General features: G+C 34.4%; 1 protein-coding gene across 1 annotated transcript in view; it reads left to right on the forward strand.

Moving 5' to 3' along the window:
• Positions 1–6,000, forward strand: part of LOC120421234 (glucose dehydrogenase [FAD, quinone]) — a 107,798-nt gene that overhangs the window by 34,716 nt on the left and 67,082 nt on the right. The window contains exon 2 of the mRNA XM_039584431.2: positions 2,836–2,856. The gene's annotated coding sequence lies outside the window, so the exon portion shown is untranslated. The remainder of the gene's footprint in view (positions 1–2,835; positions 2,857–6,000) is intronic.

Consider the following 6,000-nt stretch of genomic DNA (forward strand, 5'->3'; position numbering starts at 1 on the left):
TAGTGAATATGAAACAATTCTTATATTTGATGACTAATTGTGGGCCTTAACATCACTTTGGAAGGACAGCAAAAGTAAGTCGCTATTCAACGGATTTGAAAAAAGTGTATAATGTTGCTTTAAAAAAATCCAAAATTTATTCAGAAAATTAATGTTTGTTTTACTGATTCGGGAAGTTTTTTTAATCAACTTTTTTTTACAGCCCATCGTTGGTTAGGTAATTGAAAGACCTTTCCAACGAGCCCAAAACATTGATGATCTGGCAACCCTGTCTCGAGTTATGACCACTTAAGTGATATTTATGTACAATTTTAAAGCCGGATCTCACTTAAATGTATGTAAACTATGTTCGAATCTATTATCCGACCCATCATTGGTTAGGTAATCGAAAGACCTTTCCAACGAGTCCAAAACATTGATGATCTGGCAACCCTGTCTTGAGTTATTACCACTTAAGTGATATTTATGTATCTTTTTGAAGCCGGATCTAAAAAAATATATGAAATTTGTGTTCAAATCTGTGTGTCCCATCATGTCACCCACTGTTTGTAAAGAGTGAGGAAGGCGCCAACCCCATAGGTGGATTAAGTTAGTTTTTTTTATGTTTATGTCCCACAGTTTTATACTCTGGAAAAAGCATTTCAAACTGTTTTCAGTTGATTAGGCTTCTATTCTCATTAAAATTTCGAAATTCTTTGGAAAAAAAACTTTTAGCCACCAGATTTAAAAGGGGTGGGGGGGGGAGGTGGACAACGGCCTATCTTTTGCAATCAAAGTGTTTATCCTGTTTACAATTGTTATGTTTTTGATTGTTCACAATTGTTGCATCAAATTGCTTTCAAAAAAATAAAATGCATATTTTCAATTCCAAATTGAAAAAAAATAAATGATATTTTGCTATTTCTATAGGTTCAGCCCGTCAAGAGACGTAATGGGTTAAACAATATTTCAACTCATAATTAGAGCCCTTCGTGAATAAAAATAAAGAACATTTTTCAACACTTTGATTTTTTTTTTACTATGCCGAAGATTTTATTTTGTGGGTTCAAAATCTATGTTGGAGCTATTTTTTGTATTGTTACTTTTAATTATAATATTGTCTAAAATATTTAATCAATTAACCAGAGGCATGGTTCAGCCATTCCACAAAATTCTTATGAAATAGCAATCATACAAAATTCGACAATTTTCAATTTTCTTGGAATTTTTATCAGCGAAGTTACTTTTGTTCCTGGTCACAATTAATAGGTCCTTTTTTCATGGACTTGTAGTGAAACAGTTTTGTGATCAAGGATTTGTTTCCTGTTTAATCAAATATTATCAAATTCCTAATCAAATCAAATGGCTCATGATTTAGAAAATTAATTTTATAATTGAAATTTGGATTTCAAGCAAAATTTTACTTTAAGAAATGAAATTTAATCAAACTTTAATTTTGTTGCATTCCATTCAAATCATTTTTTAACATTGCCGAGATTCAAACAAATAAACTTTTAGTTTAGGATATCGATATAACATTATTTGATGCGTTGTCAGAATAAAACTTTTTTTATTTCCAATTTAGATTCAGTTTGAAATTTAAAAATTTTAAAAATTGTTTCAAGAAAGTGACATGCATAACTTTTTTTAGTAAGATTCAAGTTCAATCAAGTTTGTTAGCCAGATATTTTCATTCTTAATTTTGTTAACAGTTTTATTTTGTGATGTTGGCCTAGGTTTGAGACTCTTAAAAAATATTAAATCGCGATGTAACCTTGATTTATAAATAAAATTTGCAAAAAAATATGAAATAACATGTGAACTTCAGGATTCCTTAATCTTTAAACAACATTTATACAAATTTAAAGTATATTATATATGTTTTGCTGAATGTGAAATTGTTGTCATTAAATTGTTGCTTTTTTTAAATATTTTCTAGTATTTCCTCTCATTTGTTGAAATTTTTTGACCCTGATGGACAAAAACGAAAAATATATGGAGACTGACACATACCGTATTAAACCTATTTGCTGATAAAAAAATATTCTGCTCATTTCCTGATTTTTCATGATTTTACAGTTATTCGTTTTCAGTCATCAAAATACATAATAAGCAATATTTTACACTATTTGAACTAAAAAGTCGTTGTAAGTGTTATACAAATTTTTTTAAGTTTTTTTTATTTGCCAAAACATTCAGCATGCTTATATATTTTTTATCTTATTTTGTTAGTTGCAGAAAAAATATTTAAGAGGCAGTTTTTGTAAATATTGCTCGGTTTGTTCAAGAGGTCGTATCTTGTTGCTCCGATTTGGATGAAACTTTCAGCGTTTGTTTGTCTATACATGAGATTAACTCATGTCAAACATGAACCCTCTACGACAAAGGGAAGTGGAGTAAATCGCAGTTTTTCTCATAGTTTTTCGATTTTTCTATAACAAACATTTTACAACGTTCGTTTTTACCCTGTAGGCCGCCATAGCGGCACTTTTTGGTCTCAATTTTGACATATTCGGAATCCTCGGAAAATTTAACGTAAGTTAGAAGTATTCCGTAAGTTAGAATTTTCACCTGTTACACATTGATGAAAAAGCCGTGAACAAAATTTTGCAACCTTTTGAATTAAGGGTTCTTAAAATCATGTTCATTACATGATATAGCAAACCTCAACACTTTGCTCAAATTTAGGATGAAATTTTCATTAGTTCTTAATATATCGTTACCAAGGGTTGCCAGGTCAAAATTGAAAAAAAAAAGTTATTTATTAATTCAATAGTTTGTTGAATTCAGATAGCTATATTGATTTTTGGGTAAAAGCGATTGAATAAACCAAACTTTTTTCTTCTTCTTTTCCAGAAATAATTAACAAATAAATAGGTAAGTGATCTCCTCAATCAATCCATGCTCCACATAACAACATTGTTGGAACTAGAGCGTATCTTTTCCCATGACACCACAGAAAAACATGTCAATTAAACGAAAAAAAATACGCTTTCATTTCCGACATGTCCTCCAACCTGTCCCATGTAACCAAACTATCCGGTAACCAATACCTAACGACGATGAGCATTCCGCGGTCAGTGCGTAGACAATACACCATCAATCGTAACCAGCTAATCGCACCTCGGTAATTCCTCGCCTGTAACTACACTGATCTAGCCAGACATAGAGCAAAGCCCATTGACTTAATGACGGAGGCACGCGCGGTGACAAATAATTGCCGGTTCAGACGCTCGCGAGACTTAACCGCGTGACAGTAGCCGTGGCTTATTTGTCACCTCCAATGAGTCAATAGAGTCGTTGTGCAACCCGTCCTGCTGTCGGAATGAAGTTCCCTCTAGGAAATTATGCTGCACCACAACAACATCGCCGTCAACCGTGGAACAATCCCATGCCGCTGCACGGCTAAACTCGGGTGGCAAATTATCTAATTTATTATTTTAAAAGCCGCGCTCCACCCCCGAACCGATTAAGGCCTGAACCCAAGTTCACTATCGTTAGCGTTAGTTGACGGTGCAAACTTGTTAAAGCGCACTCAGTTGAATTAAAACAGTCGACATTTAAGAGCGAGTCCACGAGCAAAGCATACCCATCTCGTATCGACCTCACCAATCTGCCTGAAATTTTCAGGGGTTGTTTGCACATATAAAACTAGCATCTGGCCAAAATATGAGCACTCTAGGTCAACGGGAAGTGGGGCCAATCGGGACACAAAGTTTGAAGGTTCAAAAACGTCAAAAAACTTAAAAAGGCTATAACTTAGGCAAAATTCAATAAAATTTCAAAATTAAAAATGCATCTGAAAGGGCTCAAAAAATGCAACAAAATGCAGGGTAGAGCATCTCGATTGGTTAAATTTAAAGGGAGTTATTGGCATTTTAGTGAAAAAATAGCATAATTTTCAAACTCAAATAAAAAAGTGTTCCATCCAGATATCAACTCGGTTCGACCTGCAGCTTGTAGGGGACATCTGGGACTACCATCTGAGACTAAGAACGCTTTGGATGAGGCAGTTCAACATATTAAATAGACACTTTTACTTTTAGTGAAGTTTTTGGTTGTAAATTTTTGCTCGAGGGACCCCTTAAATCCCATTTTCTGGTGATAATTTTATCATATTCGTGTTCCTGAGACAATTTCACAACAGAAACATGCATAAAAATGTTTATTTTGATCCATTTTAACCCTTTAAAAAATAAAAGTTGAAAAAAATTATGAAGCTTCTTATTTCTGGTGTCATCTAGTATCCTTGGAAACGAGCTTGATTTTCAATAAATGTGAATCGAAGATTTTTTTCAACTTTTATTTTTTAAAGGGTTAAAATGGATCAAAATAAACATTTTTATGCATGTTTCTGTTGTGAAATTGTCTCAGGAACACGAATATGATAAAATTATCACCAGAAAATGGGATCTAAGGGGTCCCCCGAGCAAAAATTTACAACCAAAAACTTCACTAAAAGTAAAAGTGTCTATTTAATATGTTAAACTGCCTTACCCAAAGCGTTCTTAGTCTCAGATGGTAGTCCCAGATGTCCCCTACAAGCTGCAGGTCGAACCGAGTTGATATCTGGATGGAACACTTTTTTATTTGAGTTTGAAAATTATGCTATTTTTTCACTAAAATGCCAATAACTCCCTTTAGATTTAACCAATCGGGATGCTCGACCCTGCATTTTGTTGCATTTTTTGAGCCCTTTCAGATGCATTTTTAATTTTGAAATTTAATTAAATTTTGCCTAAGTTATAGCCTTTTTAAGATTTTTGACGTTTTTGAACCTTTAAACTTTGTGTCCCGATTGGCCCCACTTCCCGTTGACCTAGAGTGCTCATATTTTGGCCAGATGCTAGTTTTATATGTGCAAACAACCCCTGAAAATTTCAGGCAGATTGGTGAGGTCCAAACGACGTCCCATACAAAGGGGTATGCCCTGTTCGTGGACTCGCTCTTAAATTTATCTAAATATGATACACGGAAAAAAGTCAATTCCCGAAATCGTGAATGGTGTGGTGGTTCTTAAATCCATGAACACTATTCACGATTTTATGAATTGATTTTGTTCTGTGTATAAATTTATGATGCTTTTAAAGTATTTTTTGGGAAAAAGCTGTAATTCAACAAATTTGGTTTTTGGAAAAGAAGCTTTTGCATCAATAGTTCGTTTCACTATCTTCAAATAATGAAATATTGTTAATCATGCTTTCCATACATTAATTGTTCTTTTAAATATAATGTATAAAATAAAATACAATTTCAAAATTTAAAAGATCCCAACTGTACCAAAATTACGTGCCGTTACAATTGGCAGCTATTCGTGACGTTCGTCGTTGATTGTCGTCGATGCATCCATGGCACAGTTGTAATTCAAACCCACAATATGCAGCAGCGACCGGCAGCCCAACATCAAATGCGACAATCACACGCGGAAAGCGCTTCTCCGCCTTGTTTTAATGACATAATAAAGCTCTGGCGAATCGCGAAGGACATGTGCTCAGCGAAGCGTTTAGGCCCAGATTAGAGGAAGTAATGGCGACGAATCAAGGCGCACGGTTGACCTAGTTCTATGATTGGATGGTCGGTCGCCTAATGAGTGGAAGGTTCTGACAAAGTGATATCGTGGATGTGATCGAAATGGTTTGTCATTAAATACAATTGTTTTTTTTTTTTTTTTCTTAAGGGCTCACATCAGCCGGGGAAGTTGTTCTCTTCTTCTTCAAAAAATGTTGCATGCGGCATTACGCAGAAATGTCGTGCAACGTTTTGAGGTGGTTGGATTGTTCTGTGGAGTGATTTGAAGATGGTTGATTGAAATACCTTTCATCCTTTATTGGTTTAGGACACATTTTATGTAATAATTCGTGATTTTACAATATTTTTTTGAATATTCTGAAATAATGCAACACAAGTGCAACAAGCAATTCAGTTGCGCAGCGCAAAAATGGCAACAGCGCACCATTCTTGGCTGCTGCTGCTGCACACGGCCAGCACAAAGCGAGGACAAAGGAGCGTTATAGGGTATAC

This window comes from Culex pipiens, chromosome 3 (assembly GCF_016801865.2).
Source record: "Culex pipiens pallens isolate TS chromosome 3, TS_CPP_V2, whole genome shotgun sequence".
NCBI classification, from domain to species: domain Eukaryota; kingdom Metazoa; phylum Arthropoda; class Insecta; order Diptera; family Culicidae; genus Culex; species Culex pipiens.